The sequence below is a fragment of the Solanum stenotomum genome, chromosome 8 (genome assembly GCF_019186545.1).
Source record: "Solanum stenotomum isolate F172 chromosome 8, ASM1918654v1, whole genome shotgun sequence".
NCBI classification, from domain to species: domain Eukaryota; kingdom Viridiplantae; phylum Streptophyta; class Magnoliopsida; order Solanales; family Solanaceae; genus Solanum; species Solanum stenotomum.
Window position 1 is genome coordinate 51,335,279 of NC_064289.1, and position 26,594 is coordinate 51,361,872.

General features: G+C 35.9%; 1 long non-coding RNA gene across 1 annotated transcript; it reads left to right on the forward strand.

Moving 5' to 3' along the window:
• The first annotated feature begins 3,272 nt into the window (after nucleotides 1-3,272).
• On the forward strand, nucleotides 3,273-8,589 carry LOC125875268 (uncharacterized). The gene is made up of 2 exons (XR_007447358.1): nucleotides 3,273-3,757; nucleotides 8,253-8,589. It is a non-coding gene; the product is annotated as an uncharacterized LOC125875268 (long non-coding RNA).
• Nucleotides 8,590-26,594: the final 18,005 nt, after the last annotated feature.

A 26,594-nucleotide genomic window follows, 5' to 3' on the forward strand; every position in this document is an offset into this window, starting at 1 on the left:
AAGTTGTTGGTTGTGTTTTTGAGATAAATCTCTTGTATGTTGAGGGATTTTATGATTCTTAGTGTTTGAAGTTGAAACCCTTGAAGTTAGGGTGGTTTAGAGTTGGACAAAAGAGAAAGAAAAGTCGAGTTTTTGAGGAAAAGGGGTGGCGCGTCGCGCCTGCTAGCGCACCCCAAAAGGGACTCTGAAGTCCAGCCCTTAGGGCAGCGCGCCTAGCAGAGCGCAAGAAGGCCCCTTCTGAGCTTTGTGGTCTGGCGCCCCGCGCCTCTCAGAGCGCCAAGGACGCCAACCTTTCCCATTCATTCCCCCCTTTTTCATGCATGTTCCTTGGTATTGTACCTATGTTTCATAGTTGTTTCCAACACTCCAAGGTATGTCTAAACGTCAAGAACTCATCCATAAACGTGTGATCATATACCTTGAATCCATAATCCAATTCAAGGCGAGTTCGGATCAAAGTCAAGTGAAGTTAGAAGTCAAGTCTAGCAGTTAAGAAGTAAGTCAAAGCAAGTTTTCAAAGTTGTTCAAGAGTCTTTATTGAACGTTTTAACTTCGTTTTAAGGTTCAAGTTTCAAGTCAAGTAAAAAGTATCGAGTTTCAAGTTAAGTCAAGAGTTTAAAGTTGAGATTATATCTCAATAGCTATTAGGGAACTAAGTATTCCCAAAGAAGTTTATAAATGTTTTTACATTTGAGTAAGAGGGGAAACATGTTTTCCAAAAGAGCCTTTGGGCTAAGTTTTGAGTAATTACCTCAACTAAAGAAAGATATGTTTAAAGACACTTATGAGCCAAAGTATTTTTGGGAGTAGTATTGAGCACCGAGTTGGGGACACGAGTTCATATTAACTCAACTCTCCATAAGAACCATGAGCCAACATGGGACTTGACGGGTCATTCTTTTTAGATGATCACGTAAGATTAAGCTAGTGGATCCACTAAGTTAAAGTAAGGTCCTATATCACGGCAAGGTATAGGATGGTCCTTGGGCAACTTGAGGTAAAACGTTGTATCACCACTAGGGCTCATAGTGGTGGTTGTCGGTTAAAAAATCTCCCACTAAAGTTTTATTACTTTTATATAAGTAAAGTTGAGTTTGTTATTGTTTTATCATTAACGAGCTAAGTTGTTTACACTGTTTTACAAGCTTTATATATTGGATGTGTCTTATTGCTTTATATATTGAGTTCAGTTATTCATGAGTCGAAAAGAGCCAAGGTAAGTGTTCTCTTGCACTCTTTTTAAGCTTAAGTTGTGGTTTAGCTTTCCAGCTCGCATACTTGTACATTCCATGTACTGATGCCAGTTGGCCTGCATCTTATTATGATGCAGACGCAGGTACCCAAGATCAACATCCATCACGCCATTGATCCAGTTGAGCACTCCAGAGTCAACAGTGAGCCTCCTTGCTTTTCGGAGGACCCGATTATTTTGTCTCTTAATTTTGTTTTATTAAGATGTTGCGGGGTCTGTCCCAACATCCATCTCAGTATTGGTATTATAGAGGCTTCATAGACAGTCAGTTAGTTAGTGTTGAGTCTCTCATCTATGTATATATATAGTATTCTATCTTGTGACTCGAGTTGCCTTTTTGGCCAGATTTTATTAGTTGGTTTGTTTTATGACCGTTCATCGCATTGAGTTATTCTATTGAGTTAGGGTTCCGCTGAGTTAAGAAAGTCAGGCAAATGGTTCGCTTGGGCCCAACAATGATCTCCGGGTGCCGGTCCCGCCCAGGGTGTAGGCTCGGGGCGTGACAAGAATCTTATATCAAAACTTAATCAATAATGAAGCTTCCAACACAACTTTGTGCTAGGGGGTCTTGTGACCTTAAGTCATATCCAAATTCATTCGAACACCAAAGAAATGACCTTTACACATATGAGCAATTTAAGAATCACCCGATATGATTTTGACATGCAAATAAGGAAGGGTTCGGGTCTTAGCTTAGAATTTTTTTTGGGTATTACATATTAAATATTGAATTCTCAAAGTTTGGTCCGCATAAATCGATCAAAGAATTTAATTTAATAAATTCTAGTACGAAAATTGTGTCATTTCATATTGAAGAAATAAAATATATTGAAAAAATGTATTCATAATTTTTCCAATATTTAACATGTTAACTTTTAAAGAAATCATATGTAGTTATTAGATCTCCAGACTCAAGCTCTGACATTTTGAATTTGACCTCATATATCAATTAATACATTAAAGCACTTATTAACGTAAGCCATGTATATATAATAAACGGAAAAGGGTCAAAATTGCCCCCGAACTATATGAAATAGATTATTTATACCCTTCGTTACATTTTGGGATAAAAAATGCCCCTGCTGTTATCCTAAGAGACCACAAATACCCTCAAGAGTTAACACCCCAAATTTTTGTTGACGTGGCAAGCCACGTGGGACTAATCCTTCCACCTAAGCGTTGCCACCTAGGATTCACTACAAAAGAACTAGACCTTTAGCGGCAACAACAGTCGCCACAAAAGCCCAGAAAATCGTCACTAAAAGTTTTTAACATTAAATTCTAATTTTGTGTTTTTTTCTTCATTGTTTTTAAAAAACCAAATATGATATCGATTAAGTAGGAGTTTGAAGACACTATATGTTTTATTTTTATGTCATATGTAAATGTATAAAATGTACAATGATGCATTATATATATATAGTAGGAGATTTGAATCGAGAAGTAATTTTGATTATTTTTCGTAATAATATTGGATGTTTTTAATATGGATATTGCAAGTTATTTATTTTAGAAAATTAGGTCGCAATCGAAAATTAATTATCATATTTTGTTGTTGAAAAAATAGGTTTTACTAGCAGATGGTTGTTGGAGCCTTAATCGCCACTAAAAATCACTCATAACCTTTAGTGGCAATATTTTGGGATTTTGAAAAGTCAAGTTCTTTTGTAGTGAATCTTAGTTGGCAATGCTTAGGTGGAGGGATTAGTCCCATGTGGCTTTCCACGCCACTAAAAAATTGGGGTGTTAACTCTTGAGGGTATTTGTGGTCTCCTAGGATAACTGCGGGGGTATTTTTGATCCCAAAATGTAATAGAGAGTATAAGTAGTCTATTTCGCATAGTTCAGGGGCGATTTTGACCCTTTTCTGTACAATAAACAATTCAAGCATATGCTTGAAAGTAAATCAAACTTCAATACAATTAACCCTAATCTAATTTAGTAATTTGATTTTCGATGATTTATGCCCTCGTGCTTTTCTTTGGGTTAAAATATGGGTGTCAACCCTTTTATTAATAAAACAAGAAGGTATCATCCACTTAGGTTCAATAGACCTAAGCCAAAAAAAGAACAAAATGAAACGAACAGAAAACAAAAAAGTAAACTAGACTATGCATCTTTCAATCTCTAGAGATGAAGATACCGTAACCCTAAATCGCAGATCGATTCGAGCTCCTCGACTGGCCTGAGGCAGCTTTCACAGCTCCGGCTGATCGTCATCGAGTCGATGTGGTGTTGTAACGTTGCCGGGCTTGAGAGAAATCCTCAGAAGTATTCAAAACTCTCACGAACTCCATGGACTCAACATCAATGAAGACTTCTTCAGCTCCACCAACTTCTTCGACCATTGCTCCTTGAGATAAGACCAATCTTACAAATTGTACACTTAGATCGACTTTTTACTAAAGTTTATATAGAACATTGTCCTAATTTGTGCAGGCTGAGCTTCAAGTAGCAGATACCACTGCCTCAAACCAAGGAAGATCCTTACAAACTTCATACAAGGTTTTGTTTCTTTGCTCCAAAAATTTTACAATAGGTTTAAGAATCCCTACTGTTATTTGTTTTCATGCCTTTAGTTATATCAATTATTTTGATCCTGATGTGTCAAATTGTCATTCCAGACTGATGGTTGTTGTTTTGGCCTTCCTTAATTCTGATGCTTGGCACCCCATTTTTGTCCATTTGTAGTATTATTCTAGCTTGTGTTGGCAACTCCTGTATTTGATTTTATTTTACAGACTTTATACCTGCAAAATTAGCAATCAAGTTAATGAAAAAATTTGCTAGCTGATTTCCTTCTCTGAATGTATAGACTATTGAAACTTCTCTATTTAGTCGTGTTGATTTCATACCCGCAATATCAACTGATATATTCCAAGAAACTTCCCACACTTCATCGGTATTAGTATGGAATCGATTTCCATAACCAAAGGTGTATAGTTGTGCCTCAGACAATGCATTAATCCGCACTTAAATACTTTTACTTCAGCCTCCACAGCAGAGCATAAAGTAAAGCTTTTAGCCTTAGCATATACAAATTCACCCTGTGCAATTCTGATACAATAAGCCTTGGAACTGATTTCAGCATTGACCTTGCTAGACTCATCAGTATTACACTTGTAGCGTCCCATCCTTGGTTGCATCCATCTTACTGTTTTGCTGATGATCACTGGAGTGTAATTTTCCAGGAATTGTACTATTGCTAGCCAATTATGAGGCATTCCTTCTAAACAAGGATATCTATTTTTGGCCATCATAAATATATTTCGGTTAATCTCTACCTCCATTGATTTTGGTCATTCTTCCTCCATGTTTAATCACATTCCTCTTTTTCCATATTTTCCAAATGATGAATACTAGAATTGCCATGTATAGTGGTATCAGTTTTTCTCCAGTATCTTCTTCCCACCACTTATAAATAGTTTACCTGAGCTGAATAAAAGGGCCATGTATTCCAGCAGCCCCAACAAATGTGTCTTCCATAGATAATTAGAATGAGGTTAGGTTATAAATAAGTGATTGAATGATTCTTGAGTCTCAGTAGCACATCAACAACATTCCACATAGTCTGTAATCCTATATCTTATTAATACTTCTCCTATAGGTATTATCTTAAGTCATATTCTCCATAATAAGAAAGTCATCTTCAAGGGAATTCACTTTTCCCAAATGAGCAGTATGCCTCTAAAAGGTTCCTTCCTACTTCTGATAATGTCCCATGCACTTCCAACAGTGAACCTCCCCTTACTATTAGGAATCCACTAAGGCTAATCTTTCTCTTCTGACATTTGATAATCTCTCATCATAGACTCAATGTGAGAAGAGACTTCCTCATTGAATATATCAGTCATCATATCTACATTCCACCTTCCCTCACTTCTGATGTGACTAACCTCTTCCATGTTGATGTTAGGGACATGACTTATAGGTAAAATATAGTGTAAAGCACCTAGTTATGTCCAATTATCATACCATAAGCTAGCATGACCCCCTCTAGGTTCCCACTAAATTTCCTGATCTAACCAGTTCCTAGCCATTAACATCATCTTCCAAACTTGTGAGCCTCCCCTCCATTCGACAACTTGAGGTCTTTTCCTTTTACAATATTTTTTCCACATGAAATTGGACCATAGAGAATTCTTTGTCCTGAAATTCCACCATAGTTTTGCAAATAAAGCTTTGGACATATCCCATAGTGATCTAAAATCAGGACCTCCTTCACCTTTGGGTAAACATATATCATCCCAAGCCACCCAATGTTTTGCTTTGCCAACATCTTTGGAATTCCAAGGTAACTTTTCAAAACACCTATGAATATCTTTAATCACACACTTAGGAGGTGTGAGTATTGGTAGCAAGTAAATGGGGATACTTTGTAGTACATTGTTTATCAACATTTCCTTGCCACCAAAAGAGAGTAGCTTACGCTTCCACATCAACAATTTATTCCGTATTTTTCCTCATTAACTCAGTAAAATGAGTTTTTCCCTCATCAATAGGGCATCCTAGATACATCAAATGGAAGCATCCTCTTTTTAAACTCGTAACATCCTCAACCAGATCACATGAGTATGAACTACTTTTTAAAACATATATAAACAAACTTTTATCTTTGTTAATCTTCTAGCTTGATTGCTCTTCATATTCCTTCAGTACTTTCATTATTTGCAATAATGACTTCCTTTCGATTGTTATAAAAATAATAGTATCATCTACATAAGCAAGGTGATTCAACTTATCACTCCACTTAGGCAACCCATAGTTAACATAATCCTCTTTAAAGAACAACTGGTTTAGAGCCAAGGTGAGTACTTCAGCAGCAATAATAAATAATGCAGGAGATAAAAGGTCTCCCTGCTTCACCCCTCTTTTAGAATGAAAGAAACCTTGGGCCTTTCCATTGATGAGGATGAAGTACCCGTTGTTGGCAATTAGTCTCCAAATCATATCCACCACAACATTATTGAAACTCATCTTTGACAGCACCTCCACCAAAAAACTCCAATTCACCCTATTATATGCCTTAGCCATATCCAAGTTAATGACTGCATTAGCTGGCTCCCTCTTTTACCAATATCATAAATTGTTTCTTGTGACGTCAACACATTTTTCGAGATATTTCTCCCTTTCACAAACCCATACTAATTTTGATAAATCAACCTAGCAAATATACCTTCTATCCTGTCATGCAGTGTTCTGGAGATCACCTTATTAATGAAATTACGTAGACTAATTGGCCTTAAGTTAGAAAAGGTTTGGAAGTGATCCTTTTAAGGCAATAAGACCAAAATAGTGTGAGTAATTGATTTAGGTAATGAGTTACCCTGAAAAAAGTCCTGAACAATATTTACAATGGCGGTCCCAACAATATCCCAATACCCTTAGTAGAAATGCCCAGTGAAGCCATCAGGTCCACAAACACTATCCCCATTAAATTGAAAAACTACTCTTTTGATCTCTTCTTCCCTAGGAATGACATTTAATATGATATTATCTTCATCTGACACCTAAGTATAAATATGTTGTAATAGAGATAAATTATTAGTGGCCCCCTCTTCTGTGAACTGGTTTTGGAAAAAGTTTATTGCCCTAGTAGCAATTTCATGTTCTCCTTCTGTCGAGAGCCCATCAGATTTCAGCATTCTCTTTAAGGTTAATCTCTTCCTCCTTCCCTTCACTAAACAGTGAAAGAATTTAGTATTCTTGAACTCTTCAGTATACCATTAAATGCTAGCCTTTTGCCTCCAGAACTCCTTTGCTTGAAAATATCTCCAAAACTTCCCTGCTCCACTTTGAAAGTGCCAATTTGTTCCTCTTTTGCTTCAACTTCCATTGAATGAAAACAACCTCAGAATATTCCTCCTTCCAGATCTCCTTCACTACTTATTTAAACTCAGCTTTTTCTGTCCAGAATTTCAAAAACCTGAAAGGTTTTGGATAGGTATGAACAGTTCCTCCACAAGTCACTAGTAAAGGGGCATGACCAAAGTCAGTCCTTGCTAGGTGCTGAATCTCCATGTTGCCAACCAAATCTTACAAAGCTTGATTAGTGACCACCCTGTCTAATCTCTTGAAAATGCACTCTTCATCAGCTCTCCCATTCCACCAAGTGAATGGGCTTCCAGTGAAGTGTATATCTACTAGTTCACATGAGTTAATACATAGTGCAAAATCTTCATATTCTCAAGGGTACATAGGAACACACCCTATTTTTTCTTCCTCTCCCAGTATTGCATTAAAAATCCCCCACCCCCACCAGCCAAGGCATAATATGATTATTGCTAATGCTATACAAGTCATTCCATAATTCTAACCTTTCTTCAACAGAGCATTTGGCATATACAATAGTAGTCATTAACTATTAACCATCATGTAATATAATATGTAAAGTAAGTTGCTGGTTAGTATCAGATACTACTCCCACCTGCACTGGATCTTTCACAAACACCCAAATCTGTCCATTTGAGTTGTAGTTCACATAATTCATCCCCAACCTTTTTAAATTTTTTGAATGTGTCTCGTATCTGTAGGTGGGATAATATGTTAGGGATTCTCTAGACCAGATACTGGGATGCTATGTCTACACTAGGTAAAATTGTTGAGTGACTACAACAGAATGACCTTAAAGCCAATGTCTCTAAGCTTTATACTAATAGAGAGTAGATCTCAAATGCAGAATCCTGGATATATGATGATAAAGCGAAAGATTCAAAATCGTCAGGTTAATTTCATTGGATTCACAAGATGATGCACCTCATAGTTTTGTTTGAAAGTTGTATGCTTTTAACTACTAGGAATGCTAAAGTTGTACAAGAATCTGAATGAACTAAACTTGGTGTGATTTCTTAGGGTTTTGCTAACATGCAATTATGTTGCACCTATAATGCTTCAGAAAGAATGAAATACATATAAGAAAGCTCAAGCTATGTTCATTAATAATTTCAGCAATGTCATGTATGATGACCTTGTTGAGGTTTATGGGGCTTCACTTGTGCAGTTTCTAGTGTGAGCAAGCTTTTATGTTGTTGAACAAAAACCTGGCAGGCTTCAGGATGGGAAGAGAACTTTGGTGTGAGACATAACCTATGAAAATCACTCTATTCTAGCTCTGCTTGTACTAGTATTAGTTCTTGGCAGGACTATTGTGCCTTCGACGGGTACAGTCAACTGAGAAGGGCAATAAACATTTCTCTTTTTCTGAACAAGTACCTTATTAGGTTCATACATAAGCAAAGACGGGCACCCTATGTTACTAATGGTTATTTTCTCATTTGTATATTTAAGCATGTACATCTGGATATTTGACATTGCTTTAATTACAGATCCATTACTCATTTGTCGATGTACTGTGAGAAATGACATTAGTTGGGTTCCCTTTGACATCTTTATCAGTAAGTTTATTATATGTGCGTGTCTACTTTAAAAATACTTAATTTTATTGATTTATACATATTCCAAACTCAAATAAGTGGTTTTGGTTGAACTGGCCAACTAAGTTCGTCTCTGAACAGGAGCCGAGGATTTGTTCCTTAACCCTTTAAGATCATTTAATACATGGGATCCCCTGTCACGACCCAAAGTAGACCCTAGGCATAACATAACGTATAGAACCCCAAAAGGCCCTACACAAGACACTTAGCATACATTATACCAGATAATGGAAATAAAGATTTCAAGATATAGCATTACGTAAATCAAAAGAGTTTGACAAAAGCGAAAGTCTATCATCAGTCTTAATAGCCATCTAATACATTATAAGGAAAGTGATTGGGATGCAACCTATACATCACATACAAAGTCTGAAACTGAAATACAGAAAGCAATAAAAGAGTCTCGGTCTTCGGAACATGAGGGCTCACCAATATTGAAAAGCCCAAAAGGATCAACTAGCCACGAGTATGGGAGGTAGAAGCGTTGGACTTTACATTAGTGAAATAATGTAGGCACAAGTATGCATTAATATATGAAATGTACTAAGTATGATAGCAATGCATAATAGTTATGTAATCATGCTAAAAAGGACTTTACATGATATGTGATGACCAAGCTAAATCATAAGATAAAATGTTAGAAAACATAAGTCATAACCATGGTCAATGGAAGCTAAACATTTTTAAAACACTTGAGAGATACTTTAGAAAGTAAACTTAATTCATTTTTGTGGGAAGTTTACCATATAATCGACATAGACCATGTGAGCTACCATATGGAATCCGGTGTCTATCCCACACCGAAAAGAGATGTCCTTAATTGCAAAGGTAAGAACCAAAAACTTGAGTTAAGGTGGATCCACTAGCTAATGTATATCTAAGACAATCCTATGTTGACACATAGTTATAAAATAAGGTTATTGCAACTAGAGCTCATCCTCTACTAACGGAAGAACTTCCATCTCAATATTCTCTCAGTGCTAAGTATATATCCCATGGAATAGTCATTAATCATATTCATCTTATATCCATTTAGAATAGCTCCTTAATCTTGATTCAGCTTAGGTGAAACAACCTTTCAACTTATGAATCCTATATGTGAGAATGACCTTTCCCAACAACAACAACAACATCGATGCTTTACTCTCAAAGTAAACTTAATTAATTATATCAATTCCATAGGAAGAACATGCATAACTTTATAAATTTATCTTTCATAGTCCATTAGCTTAATCATGTGTTCATAATCTAAAATTCATGGATCATGCATGGGTTCATGTGAATTCAACTCTAAAACGTATAATTACTTCAATTCATGCCTAAAAAGATAGAAAACAATCAATTGGATCATAATTGAAAAAAACTCATGAAGATTGAATAAAACTCTAACTTTGAATTGAGAATCTCATCTTGTAAAATTGGAGATTTTAGAACCTTATGGAGGAAAGGAATCATAGGTGCATACTAACATACCTTGATTCTGAAAGGCCACAAAGAACGGAGGATTGGAGACTTGGATGAACCTTAGTTCTTCCTCTTTTTCCTTAGTCTTAAGAGAATTAGGGGAGGGAATTGGGAGTTTAGGTGAATGATTGAAAAGGGGTAGTTTTAGGACTTACGGGGTATTTATATTGCTTAAGATTGTGACCAAAATGACCCAACTTATACATTAACCAATTAGGGAAAAGAATTAAAAGCCTCTAAAAGAATAACTATTGACCCTCTCTACGGTTTGGTCTTTCCACGGACTGTCATGTTCAACTGTGGAAATGATCAGAGACCCTAATTTTGACCAAATTTTGACGGACACTGTCTATGGATCATAGAGCCATTTACGAACCGTAGACACCAACCATATAACTTTGGCCTTAAAATTTCACTAATTCTGGGATCTACCTACGAGACCTATCTATGACTCATACATGAATGACGGGCCATTCTAGTGAATCGTAAAAAGGGATATTAGGACTTGATTTTAGAAATTTATTTTTCCAACTTCCTATGATTACCATCTACAACCCGTAGAAGCTTCTACAGTCCGTAGATGGTAACCGTAGAACCAAACTACAGTCCAAAAAGTCATTTTCTTCCTTTTCCAAAATCCAAGGTATTACACCCCCTAGGTTCTAGGTGGCAACATATTTGATTTACTCAGGTTTTCCCTTCCTGTTCTGTTTTTAGAAATAAATATTTTATTCACATACTCAAAGTTTATTTCCATAGTCTATAATAGTTTCGATGACATGGACTAACAATGCATTCCACTATATAATCTGTAGTAAGACCTGTTGCAAATGCATGTCTATTTCTGATACCCAGAGATTGATTATAGTACAAAGTCTAATTTTCTTCTTTGATATACTATTCCTATTATAAGTCCTAATGTTGATATAGTTGCTAGCATAAAGCCATAAACATCACTTATCCTAATTTCAAAATAAAACGAATGAAGTCTAAGACTTAGAATATCTTATTGGTTGTATTCATTTTCTAGCAGAAGTGCCCAAAAAGGGTAGGGAAGAATTGAATGTGTACAAATGACAGTAATGTAAGCAAAGTATTTATTAGCATGCCCTTAGAGCAAATTCCTTTAATTGAAATCCAATTTTAAGAGGGCAAACCTGAAATTTACAAAGTTAAGACAATCTCAGTCCTACTCATACACAATTACAAAGTAAATTTTGTTTTGTAACATTGGTGATGTAGTCAGTGGGTTTTGAAAGACTCATTGACAGATGTGTTCTGCCTTTGGTACATGCATTACATTCGCCTTATAATCCCTCTTTTCTTTCTCTCTCTCTTACTTGTCCTTTCTACTACATCACCTTTTAGGTCTTTTTGTACTTCCATTTTGTTCTTTGTTTTAGAGACTTAAAAGTTGGGTTTGCAGTGCTCTTCTTGTTTTTTCTGTGCTGTGAGAAAAGGAAATGGATGCCCTAGCTCGTGCTTCTGTGTCTCAGGAGGAAGAGTGCAACAAAAGACGTTTTGAAGATGGTAATGAGTTGCTTCAGATGCCCCCTTATTCTAAAGAGGAGCTTTTGGAGAAACTTGATGTGCGGACCTTTTCTTTTATCTTTCCATATGTTTATTTGCTTAGACCTATGAAATAAAAAGTATATATCGATCAAGGGGCCTCAATTTGTCTATGAGATTCTGAAACATTTTTTTTGTTTTTTTTCTCCCACTGCGATTAAAGCTTCTATGCAAATGTGCATTGCTTCAACGCTGTTATTTGCAACTTGTTTATATTCTTTATAACTGACTTCATAAACTGGTTTGAAATTTATTATTATTATTTGGTTACCGTTCTATGGAAAGGTTTTGTTGTTTAATTGATTTACTACCTGAATTTTCAATTTATCAGTGGCGGGGGAGGTTGATTCCTACCTTGTAGAAAATGATCCTTTTCTGTGTATATGGTGTTGATCGATCATGATTTGCATCTGGTGAGATTCAGATAATCACCCCTAGTTAAAGATCATTTCTTATAAGAGGCATAAACCAAATATATTTACTCAATAGGGGTGCTTATTAGAATCTCATGAAAATCATGATTAATCTACACTACATACACAAAAGAGGATCATTTTTACAAGGTAGGAATCACCCCTCCCCCACTGATAAGTTGAAAATTCATGTAGTAAATCGATTAAATAACTAAACCTTTCTATAGAACGGTAACCAAATAACGGAAATAAATTTCAAACTAGTTTAGGAAGTTAGTTATAAGGAAATTAAACAAGTTACAAATAACAGTGTTGAAGCAACACCATATTTGCATTAATGCTTTAATCGCAATGGGGAAAAAGCAAAAAAATGTTTCAGAATCTCATAGACAAATTGAGGCCCCTTGTTCGCTATGCACTTTTTATTTCATAGGTTGAAGCAGATAAACAGATGGAAAGAAAAAAGAAAAGGCTCTCACATCAAGTTTCTCCAGAAGCTCCTCTTTAGAAGAAGGGGGCATCTGAAGCAGCTCATTACTATCTTCAAAAAGTCTTTTGTTGCGCTCCTCCTCAGACACAGAAGCACAAGCCAGTGCATCCATTCCCTTTTCTCATAGCACACAAAGAACAAGAAGAGTACAGTAAACCAAGCTTTTAACAAGAAGAGTACACAAAGAACAAGAAGAGTATAGTAAATCAAGCTTTTAACTATCTAAAACTAGAAGAAAACAGAAGTACAAAAAGACCTAAAAGGTGATGTAGTACAAAGGACAAGTAAGAGAGAGAGAGAAAAAGGGTTATGAAAAATGTAACGCATGAAGCAAAGGTGGAGCACATCTGTCAATGAGTCTTTCAAACCCACCGACTACATCACCAACATTACAAAACAAAATTCACTTTGGAATTATGTGTGAGTAGGACTCAGGTTGTCTTAACTTTGTAAATTTCAATTTTGCGCTCTTCAAATTGGGTTTCAATTAAAGGAATTTGCTCCCTAGATCATGCTAATAAATACTCTGCTCAAATTACTATAATCTGTACATATTCAATTTTTCCCTGCCCTTTTTGTGCACTTCTGCTAGGAAACGAATACAACAAATAAGATGCTATTAGACTTAGACTTCATTTGTTTGTATTTTGAAACTAGGATAAGTAATGTTTATATCTTTATGCAGACAACTATATCAACAATAGGACTTAAAATAGGAATAATATATCAAAGAAAAAAATTAGACTTTGTACTATAATCTATCTCTGGGTATCATAAATAGACATGCATTTGCAGCGGGTCATACTATAGATGTCACGACCCAAAGTACACCCTAGGTGTAACATGATGTATAGGCCACTTAGAATACATCATACAAGATAATAGAAGTCAAGAGTTCAAATGAAAGCATTTCATAATTCTAAAGAGTTTGACAAAGCGGAAGTCTAACATAAGTCTCAATAAGCCATCTATTACATCGTAAGGAAATTGATTGGGATGTAATCCACACATCACATACAAATTATGAAAACGGAAATGGCATGAAGCAATATCTCAATCCTCGGAACATGAGGACTCACCAATATTCAAGGTCAACGAAATCAACTAGCCACAAGTATGGGAGGTAGGAGCGTCACCCTACATTACTGAAACAATGTAGGTAAAAGTATTCATTAGTTCATGGAATGTACTAAGTATGGGGTAATATGCATAAACATAGACATGATAGCATGAATTACTTAAAACCTGTAGGTATGATCATTCTTTGAACATTTGAAAACTGAAAGAAGAAATGACATGTAAAACATGAAATATGGTTAAAACATTGAAATAAGAGACATGAGAAAAGCTTTGAAGAAACATAGTAATTTTGTGGGATATTAGCTTAACCCGACAATGCCACTCTGAGAGCTATATCATGGAATTCGGTATATCTCTCATACAGAAAGAAGGGAAGTTTACTTGCCAAGGTAGAATTTGTATATATCATCATTTGCTAAAGTGGATCCACTGGCTATGTCACTTTAGACAATCATTCGGGGGCACATAGTTTGGGAGTAGAGGTTTCTACTAGAGACTACATTATTTGAGACTCCACCTCAAAGCCCTCTCAGTGCTAAGTCTAAATCCCAACAAAATTGATAAAACTCAAATATCAGTATAACATAGGAAAAACAATGATCAATACCAATAACATTTTTGAGATCAAAATATAGAATAGCTTCTTAAACACAATTCAACATGAATGAGAAAACATTTCACCAATGTGAATCAATATTTGAGAAATTAAATACCTTTCACAATCATGATCATACTAGTAAGTGAGAAATACTTTCACAATAGCATTGATACTTTCCTTTCAAAATATCTCCAAATCATTTACAATAACTTCATAAAAGCATGCATATCTTCATAATTCTTAGCTCATAGATTCATGGGTTCATCATAGGTTCATAGTTGACAAACATGATTTAGGCATGGGTCAATGTAATTTCAACTAAATATCATGTATTAACATTAAATCATGCATTGGAAGACTTAATCAACAATAATTAATCATAATTGCATGAAACCACAAATATTGAATTGAAACTCTAACTTAGGCAATTGAAATTGAATTGATAAATTTAAAACCTTGGGGACCCCATTGAAAAATGGATTCCATGTGTTAATACCCACATACCTTGCTATTCAACAACCCAAGAAATATGGTGAATTAAAGACTTGAGTGGAACCCTAGCTAATCTTCTTCTTCCTTAGGTTGAGAGAATTTGGGGAGGATGAATTTTGTTAGATTTAGGGAAATTAGGAGAATGAAGTTGTAGTGCGTAGTTTTAGGTCCTAAAAGCCTTATAATAGGGCTTAGGGTGAAGGCCAAAACGAGATAGTTTTTATTTCAAACAATTAGGGAAAAGACTCAAAAGTCCCTTAAAATAACTGTCAAAGGCCATCTACAGTTTGGACTACTACGGACCGTACTGGTCAACCGTAGAAAGATTCAGAAACTATATATTTTGACCAACTTTTGACGGACCCTCTCTATGACTCGTAGGTCTTCCTACGGACTATATACACCAGCCGTAGAAATCAACTTTACTACTTAAAATATCACTAAGTGTAGGACCTACTTATGAGACCTATCTACGGCTCGTACATAGGTTGACCGGCCGTCTTGGTGAATCGCAAAAAGGGATATTAGACTTGATTTTGAAAATTTATTTCCCCCTTCCTACGGTTATTATCTTCAGTGTGTAGAAGCTTCTACGGTCCGTAGATGAGACCTATAGACACAACTTGCAACCCAAAACCTTCTTTTCTTTTTTTTCCTAAATTCAACTTTTTGGAAAATGATAAAAAGAAAGATGTTAAAATATCTCCCCCTTGGGAACATTCATCCTCGAATGGAACTCAAGGCAACATAAAAGGGTAGGAGAAAAGATTTAACAGCCCAACATGAATGCAACTTCATGAAAATGCACAATATCAGGAAGGAACATCAACTCCAAGCTTAAACATACTCAAAACATCATTTCATACTCAATGCACATAATCATGAAGAAATCAATGAAGCTAAATCAAAATCTCAAAAGAAAGTTTTTCATGAGTATGCATGTATGAGTAAACATGAGAACAACTAAGACACATGAAACCAAAGGGATGAAACACGAGAAGCTAAATACCTCAGGCTAAAATAGGATCGGAGGGAAAGAGATGGGGGATAACTTGACATCATATCGGTCTTGGCCTCCCAAGTGACACCCTCAACCCTTTGATTCCTCAATAAGACCTTTACGGATGCAACTTTATTATTTCTCAACTTCTTAACTTGATGGTCTTAAATCTCAACTGGTACCTCCACATAAGAAAGGCTATCCTTTGTAACAAGACTCCCCAATAGTCCAATGGATGTCAGATCACCAACACATTTCGTGAATATCGAGATATGGAAAACCAGATGTGCCGATGGTAAGTCATTAGGTAAATCTTGTTCATAAGCAACTTTATCAATACACCTCAATACTTGATATAGGACCACATAACGGGGACTAAACTTCCCTTTCTTACCAAACCTCATGACACCCTTCATAGGTCAATTTTTAACTAAACCCAATCATCAACATCAAATTCTAAATCTCTTCTTCTAACATCAACATAGGACTTTTGTTGACTTTGAGCCATTTTCAACCTTTCTCTAATAAGCCGAACTTTTTTCATAGCTCCATGCACCAACTCGAGACCTGTCGAGGCCACTTCACCAACTTCAAATCACCCTTTAAGAGATTAACACCTCCTACCATAAAGAACCTGAAATGGAGCCATATCAATACTTGAATGATAGCTATTATTATAAGCAAACTCAATCAAAGGAAAATGATCATCCCAATTACCCTTGAAGTCAATCACGCAAGCCCTCAACATATCTTGCAAAATTTGGATAGTACACTCCGCTTTCCCATTAGTTTGAGGATGAAAGATCGTACTAAGCATAACATGAGTGCCAAGGCCCTTTTGGAAAGATTTCCAAAATTGAGAAGTAAATTGGTACCACAATCGGAGATAATGGATAGGGGCACTCCATGCAACCTAACCATCTTCCTTAGATACAACTTAGCATAGTCCTCCTTCGAATAAGAAACCTTGACAGGAATGAAATGAGTCGACTTCATCATACGATCTACAATAACCTAAATCGAGTCGTGTTGTCGCTGAATGTGGGGTAAACCAACAATAAAGTCCATATTCAAATCTTCCCACTTCCAAGTAGGAATACTAATATCTTGGGACAAACCTCCCGATTTTTGCTGCTCAACTTTCACTTGTTGACAATTAGAACACTTAGCCACGAATTCCGCAATATCATTCTTCATCCCATTCCACCAATAGACATCCCGCAAGTCATGGTACATCTTGGTGGCTCCCGGGTGAGTGGAACATCGACAACTATGGGTTTCCCGATAAAATTTTATCCCTCAAATCATCGACGTTGGGAACACACAAACAACTTTATATCGAAGCACACCATCTCTCCCTTGGGAGAAAGTCTCAATGAACTTCTTACTCAACACTTCTTTCAGCTCAATCAAGATTGGCTCAATACCTTTCTTTGCTTTCACATCTGACACAAAAAACGATTTTGAACCATTATGAACCATAGCACCACCTTTAATGGAATCAACCAACATAACACCCAATCGAAAACATCACAAACCAACTACTTCTTATCATCCTCAACATGAGTAACCCTATCCATTGATAGCTGACTAAGAACATCCGCCACTAAGTTATTGTGAAATGTATTTGAGAAGCCTCTTTGTTTCTCGGAGAAGGTGGTGAGAAAGATGGTAGGTGTCAAAGTGCATGAATGACTAGTGACACTTGTCCTTAACACTTGTCAAAAGAAGAGCATTCCTTTGGCCTATAAATAGGCTTCAATTTCTACTCAACCATGCATATTCTATATGTGTTTCCTCTTTACTGTATCCTCTCGTTCTCTCTGCTTTCTCTGTGCCTTTCTAATTTAATTATTCTTTTTTATATTGGCTTTTCTAAAAATATTTTACACCGTTGAAATATTTTTTTAGGACAGTGCCCAGCACGACTCAAATAGTAATTGTTTTTACTATTATTTATATATCATTGTAATGATATTTATCCAATTTTCAGGACTACTATTTTGTAAATAATAAGTTATAATATTATTGTGTTATTTTTCATTGTTCCCCAACAATCACCGGTCAGATCGCCCGATGTCTGTGTCGGAGATAGAGAGTGTTAGAGAGAGAAATACAGAAATCACATGCGCCGTGCAAATAGCCGAGTGGAATTGATTTTACTTTCTTTTTCTAGTTTTTTGATTCTTTTTATGAAAATTTAATGGATAAAAGGAGGGAAAAAGAATAAGGAAGAGTGTGTTGTTTGTTCACTTGAAATTTTATCTTGACACGTTTCACCAAGCTATTTGTCATTAGCAAACATACAAGTAACTATCAAGACGAAATAAGTAAAGTAGTGTTCTCTCGGTTTCAAAAATAATGACCTTCTTTCCTTTTTAGTCTTTTTAAAAAAGAATGACCTCTTTTTGTTTTGGTAACATTTTAATTTCAGTTTTTTACTTAGCATTTTTAAGGCCACAAGATTAAAGGGCAATTTTGTACATTTGACATAGCTTAATTTATAACCACAAAATTCAAAAGTCTTCTTTATTTTCTTAAACTCCGTGTCAAGTAAATTAGGTCATTCTTTGTGAAACGGAGGGAGTATAGTTTATTCACAATATTAATTGTATTTATTTTTATTATTAAGTATTATTAATTAATTTAAATTTATTTCTCAATGAGTGAAATAACTGTACTAACTAAAAATAATCAAATAAAATCATTGATTTTATTAATTATTTCTTAAAAGATGTGTCAAATTACACACGAACAAATAAATAATAATTAGGTATAATTGGCATCTAAAATTTTGACCCAATAGATTCCTACTCAATCGAGCCATATAGGTCGAACAACAAAAATGTGATTTACGTTCTAGATCTACACTAATATTAGAAATAATTCCATCTGTTTATAATTTATATTACAACAATATATATGGATGGTCTATTAATATTTTTTCCTACTAATATAGTTGATCCATAACAATAACACTATTTCTCTATATTCTTTAGTTGATTTTGTTATAATTAAGTATTGAGAGAATACATATCTCCCCTAAATTTGGCTGAAAAACTTACTTTAGCATTTTAACTATACATACTAGAGGGTTAACGGGATGGTCCATAGGCCTAAAATAGACCATGGACCCTTCACGGAATCCAAAAAATGGCTTGTGAAAGGGACCATGGCCAGTTTGGGGGAAGGTAGCCTAGCCATTAAAGGCTACCAGTACTTGGGGTCTCCTGGACGGTTCCCTATACGGCCAATGGTGCCTTATATGGACCGTCCAGTCTTCCAAATGAGTTACCCCGTCAGCTTTTAAGTTAGGGTTATTTTGGCCTTTTGTCATACCCTACCCAAGGTGAGGCAGACAAGTACCCCATGAACACATGCTTTACAAGTGACCTATGATGAGACAATGAACAATATGCAGATAGATTTACTAATGAGAAGCTATATATACAACACATGTCGACTAGTTGAACCAATGCATGTGACAAGTAAAACTATGAATATAGATGATAGCGTTACAATGTCCACAAAGCCTCTACTAGAATCTATGTCTGTACTACTATGAAAATATGCATCGTAAAGACTCGGCCAAGCCCCGCATCAACCTGGAGATCATCAACAACCGTTGAGTATCATGTGCTTCTATTGGGGAGATCTACTAGCTGAGTACTTGTACCTGCAGCATGAAATGCAGCGTCCCCAATAAAGTACGTCAATACGAAAGAATGTACTGAATATATAAGGCATAATACAACCATATGTAAAATGAGATCTCAAGTGAAACCAAATACAAATAGATAAGGATTTGAGACCACCTTTGCTTATACTTGTGGAATCATGTATGTTACATTCTTTTCTTTACTTTTCTGTGCGTTATAATATTTATAAGACATATGATACAAATGACCAGCTACCCATGCTAGGCATTTTAACCTCTATGATGCTCTCCTCATAATTCCATAAATTGGGATCGGCCCATGCTAGGCTTTCGCCCCTGAGCTGCCACCCTTTTATACCAATTGGGATCAGCCCATGCTAGGCTTTCACCCCTGAGCTGCCACCCTTTTATACCAATCAGGATCGACCCATGCTAGGCATTTGCCCATGGGCTGCCACCCATAATTATACAGATTGCTTCACTTAGATTCTTTAATCTTTGAGATGGTTGTTTTGAGGTTCATAACTCTTTTGGGATTGTTCTTTTGATGATCATAACTCTTTTGAGATTGTTGTTTTGGTGGTCATAATCATTGTTGAGATTTGGAACTATGGACCAGTTGTAGAAGACATATGAATATGGACTTACGATAATAACAATGACATGGGAAGCGAATGTGACACCAACGTAATACTTAGGAGCTTATATGACTCAGTAACCATTTTGACATCTCAAATTGAAGCACATATCAAGTGAAGACATGTAACATTCAGCAAGAGATTTGAACTCTATATGATAGCCAAGTACTCACTAACTAATATCAAATACAAGGTATACATGAACGTGGAACTAATGGGGAACATGTGCAGATTCAACTTAAGGACAAATACATATTCAAAGTAAGTACATATAAAATGTACAATAGAGCAAGTAGGGGTCTTGTGAGGTAACATTATAGTCAAACACAATGGGAGTAATAACCAATAAAGGGAACATATGAACATGTGAAAAAATGACATATATGATGGAATAGACAAGTGAAGCAAGTTGGCATGATATGGGCAGATTGTATATCCAACATATAAACATATGTAGCATGTGTAATCTAGGATCATTTTGATTTATACAAGGGGAATACGTGCCAAGGGTACTTTAACGATGAAATAAGTTTAAACCTTGCATGCTAATACTTGGTAGAGTAAGCACGTACATTTAGTAATAAACTCATATTAGAGTACTCACTTTAATGCTCTAGGGAGTAGGAACTGCAACTATGGATCAGTCACTATCAAGGTCACTTAGAAAGCTTACTTTGTAACACAAGTGTTGAATTCATGCCAAAGAAATAGGAAATCGAATAGCCTTACATACCTTGCTATACAATTCAAAAAGTATAACTTAAGCTCCTTCTCTTCAGATTACTATTCTACAATAAAAATAAGTTGTAAGACTAGTATTAGTAGCTAATCAATCAATTTGAGCTACTTGATCTCACCAAAATAGTAACCAAGCAGTAAGCATACAATCTATCTAGCCAATGTTTTCTTTCCTTCCCTTTCCCTTTAATCGTGTCTATACACTGTACAACCTTCGTATCAGGTCCTCCCCAAAACTCCCTGCAATATTTAAGTCCTTTAACGTCTCCATAACTTCCCCGCACATCCAGTCACATCCCTTATCATAACATACATAAAACAATCCTTAAACATAATAATGTAACAGAAGCAATATGAATCATGGTTTCTGATCACCAGCACTTGAAGAGCTAACATTACTTTAAAGTGCTCAAACAAGCTCATAACTGAATTTAAAGAGGACTCCTCTCCATGGCTGTCCCAACATGCGCTAATCACTAGAATATCCTCCCAAATATTACACCATGTAATAGGAACAATTTCCGACTCACTAACACATACCAAATGTCCTAATTAACTCAAGCACAAGAGGAAGAAAATTGCAGTAGCTTACCTTGCTGGATAGAACCACCACTTGCTAAGACTTGGATTCTTCAAAGTAAATGTTGTCCTCAAATTGTCTTAGCATATACCTTCCAATAGCTTGAACTCCCTAATATTCAAGAACCCTAATGGTATTTAATGGTTGCTGTGTGAAGCTAAGAGAGAGAATAGAGAAAGCTCTAGAATCAGATTTTTTTGTCAAAGTAAAAATGGTTGGAAAAGGCTGATATCAATCCCGTTTAAAGGGACCTTCTTTGGCCGACTTTCTCACTCATTTTGGGCCATAATTTGTCAAGTAGGTGATCCACCTACTTGGACTTTTCACTTGGGCCTTTTTGGACTTAAGAATATTGGGCACCATTTTCCCCTTATTCTTCTACTCAACTTGGGCCAGATTAATGCAAGTAGGTGGTAATGCACTTGGCCCAATAACATGGTTAAAATAGTCTTAGTAGGTGATGCACCTATTTGGTCCTTTGGGCTGGTCAATAAGTCAAAGTAGGTGATGCACCTACTTGGTCCTTTTGGCTGGTCAATAAGTCAAAGTAGATGATGCACCTACTTGTCACCTACTAGCTTAAGTGTAGTCAAGCAATCACCTCAATATTTTATTCAATTGCTAGACTTTAATACCTTTAACTTAACTTAAAACTTATATACACTATGTCACTTAAACTTTAAACTCAAATACCACCTTACGATCTCAAGTTTAAATACTTCCATCGATTTCAACTTAATCGGGTCACATTAAAATCTACGGACATTTCACGTTAAATCTATTCTATTGTCACTAGTTTCATAGGAAACCGAGTCCATAACTATACCACAAGGAAATTTATAAGCGTCATATAATAGAATTAGTACACGTAGAATACGGGGTGTTACACCTTTCCCCTATGGGTTTAACACATAAGCTATGTCATTTTAACCCCTATTCTAAGTCCTATATAAGTAATTTAAGTCCTAAAATTAACCATTCTAAATCATTCACCTAAATTCTAAATTTCCCTCACCACAAAATTCTCCCTCTAAAGTTAAGGAAGAAAAAGAAGGGTTTCACTTCAAGATCATTAATTCACCATAGCTATTGGGCCTTGATTACTAAGTATGTTAGTATTCACCTACAGATTCCTTTCTTCGAAAGGGTTTCTCAAAGATCTTCCAGTTTTACATGTTAGATTCTCAATTCGAAGTTAGGGTTTATTCAATCTTCATGGGTTCTTTTCAATTCATTGTTTTCTATATTTTAATTAATTAATTGAAGTAATTACATGTTTTCTAGTTGAATCCATATGAACATACATGATCCATAATTTTAGACTATGAACACATGATGAAGCTTATGAACTATGAACTATGAACTATGAAATTTATGAAGATATGTATGTTTTTATGAAATTGATGTAAATGTTTTGAGGATGCTTTGAGAGAAATATCAAAGTTATTGTGAAAGGTTTTCTCACATGCTACTATGATCATGATTGTGAAAGACATTTTCTCACATATGGATTCACATTTGGTGAAAAGTTCTCTATGTTGAATTATGTTTAAGGAGCTATTTTATGTTTTGATTTTAAAGATGTCGATTGGTATTGATCATTACATTTCCTATGTTGTAATGATACATGATTTTCATCTATTCTGTTGGGATTTAAACTTAGAACTGAGAGGGCTTTGTGGTGGAGGCTCAAATAGGATAGTCTCTAGTAGCAACCTCTAGTCCCTAACTACGTGCCCCCGTAAGATTGTCTTAAATGACATGGTGGATCCACTTTAACAAAAGATGATGTGTATGGATGCTACCTTGGAAAGTAGAACCCCACTCTTTCGGTACAAGGGATATACCGTATTTCATGATATAGCTCTCATGGTATTATTGTCGGTTAAAGCTAATATCCCACAAAATGAACATGTTTTCTTCAAAGCCTTTTTATATCTCTTATTTTATATATGTTAAGCTTGCATTGACCATGATTCCGACTTATGTTTCTAACCCTTTTATCTTATGATTTAATTTGGTAATTGCATGTCATGTAAAGTTATTTTTAGCATGATTTCATATCTTTTATACATTGCTATCATACTTATTACATCCCATGTACTAATGCATACTTGTCCCTACATTGTTTAACTAATGTAGGGTTTGAAACTCCTACCTCTCATACTCGTGGCTAGTTATATATGGAATTCAAAGATCGGTGAGTTCTCATGTTCTGATGACCGAGATACTTGTCACGTCCCAAGTCCCATTGAGACGGACGGGCACCCGATGCCATAAAAACCCGAAAGAGCCATCTTATAATTTGTGATTATCGTATATGCAACTATGATAATTATAAATCTTTGATGAGTATAGTAAGATACTCTAATAAAAGACCCACATAGATAGGCCCAAAATAAATGTACATGACTTGGTTGTTGATGCCTTGATTACTAGAAAACAAGACACAACTTGTGCTTTACTTTGACATTAATCTACAAAGCCTCTAAAAGATAGACGCTTAGCTTATGATATGATAGGACCCCACCATACCCCTTAACTATAATATAATTTCAAATGTATGCTAGACTCGGCAAATCCTCGAAGAAACCTAAAGCTCACCAAAGGTCGTTGAGTATCCTATGCTTATAGCTTGACTACCTGTACATGTGGTATGAAACACAACATCCCCCAAGAGGGATATCACTACAAAAGAATGTACTGAATATGTGGCATAAAGTAATCATATGTAAAATAAAAGTTCAAGTGAAATCAGGTACAAATGCACAAATATTTTGAATAGATAAGGATAAGAGACCACCTTTGCTTATACTTGTGGAATCACGTATCTTACATTCACCTTTGCTTACACATGTGGAATCATGTACATTACATCCACCTTTTCTTACACTTGTGGAATCAGGTACAATACATTTTTTGCTTTAGTTTAGTCACCTTTGCTTTATAGACTTCGTAGAATGACACAATCACCAGGTGATCAGTGGAAGTAGAGGATGACCCATGCTTTAACCCCTGGATGCAGTCCTCATAAATATACAAATCGTGATCGACCCGTTCTAGGCTTTTAGCCCTGGGCTGTCGCCCATAATAATATATATTAGGATCGGCCCATGTTAGGTAGTACCACCCCTGAGCTGCCACCCTTAAGTTCAAGAATTAGGATCAACCCATGCTATGTATTTTAACCCCTGAGCTGCCACCCATAATTATATAAATTTGGATCGGTGCATGCTAGGTAGTACCACCCCTAAGCTGCCACCTTTAAGTAAAAGAATTAGGATCGACCCATGATAGGTATTTTAACCCCTGAGCTGCCACCCATAATTATATATATTCACTTTATCTTGTCTCTTTAATCATTAAGAGTGTTCTTTTGATGTTCATAACTCTTTTGAGATTTAGGACTATATACCAATGATGAAGATATGTGAATAAATTAATTGAGGCAGAAACAATGATATAAGAAGCAAATCTAACTTTATTGTGCTACTTAGGAACTTATATCACTCATGAACTTCATTTGGGCACAAAGAATATATACCTATGATCCACAAAGGTGTGTGACAAGTAAGGACATGTAGAAAATGATTCATTAAGGTGTATAACAAGTGAGCAAGTGATTATGCTTAGAAGATGATTTATTTAAAACACATTTGGACATATCACATGGGAAATACATGCATTTGTAATAGAGACGGTAACCTTTCAAATGTATAGGAAAGGACTATATAAGATGATACGATAGTTAAATTGTCATAGCCCTAAGTCAGGTCATGATGGCGTCCACTACAACCCATCTAGTGGACAAGCCTAACCGAAGAACACCCTAAGCGGAAGACATAATTTAAATATAACATAAGTAATAAAGCAGAGATACATGAATAAGATATAAATATAAAGGGCTGTATCATATATATAGTTGTAATACGATACAAAATGTACAAACTAGGCCGAAAAGTGACCAAGAGACAAACTAACACAAGATGCCAATACCCGGGACCTGGTGTCACCTATACAGGAGCTACTACAAACAAGAAGTCATAAATATAAACAAAGATCTAACAAATCCAAAATACAAAATGAAAGTCAGTACAAAAGGAGGACATCAACAAGTTTCTGAACTCCAGGAACTCACCATAATACAAGTCTGGGATGGCCACGGGTGATCCAAATGCTCACTACTGAGGATGACTCGAACTAGAAGCGGCATCAGAAAAGATGCAGAAGTGCATTATGAGTACCAAACACGGAAACCCAATAGGCATAATAGGCCGACCAAGATTCGAAAGATCAAATATAAATAGGAAGCACCATGAAACTAACAAGGAGAGGGCATGCTAAGGCAAAAAATGCTACTAAAATCGAACAAGGAAGATAGAATCCACATTCAGCAAGAATACATACAAAACAACCAACCAACATATCCAAAGGCAATAACATGCAACACCACAATATCAAACTCCAAAATAAGTACATATCATAAGCCTAGAAGAAACATCAACGCACTTGGAATGATACCGCAAGCCAATGACCTGGATATGCTCATCCACAGGCAGCCCGAGATGGCTGATCGAGCTTACCCATAACCCGATATTTGTATCAATGAGCCGCTCGGAATGACGCCCATCAAAAGTAAACTGTAGCCCAGCCAAGCAATTGGGTTGCCTAGAATGGTACCTCGAACTGATCAGGGTATATGCAGCTAAAACGGTACAATAAATCAAGTAAAGAGTCTTTTCACCACTTGTATGCAACACCAGTTTCAAGGACTTCCAACTCATTAAGAATAACCTCATTTATTGCCAATAAGCTATTTCCTTCTCACCACTCAAGCAAATAAATGCTCCACAAAAGTAAAATAACAATCAACTTATGCTAGACACACAAAATCAAGAAGAATATCTATCACACCACAAGAGTACTAACCTGGGACTCCTACTAGTCCAAGCTCATGACCTCAGGCCCAATAGTTTAATAAACAACCAACGAAGAAGCACAACTCAAGGAATCCATACAATTATCCAAACCAACCAAAACAATCAAACACCAAAAAAAACTAAGTTTCATGCCACCTAAAAGAAAAGTCTAAGGATACTATGCACATAAGGATTGCCAAAACTAAGGTCTTTTCGACTAATGCTTAAGCTAAACCCACCAACTTATGGCCATAACTACCAAATGGTCAA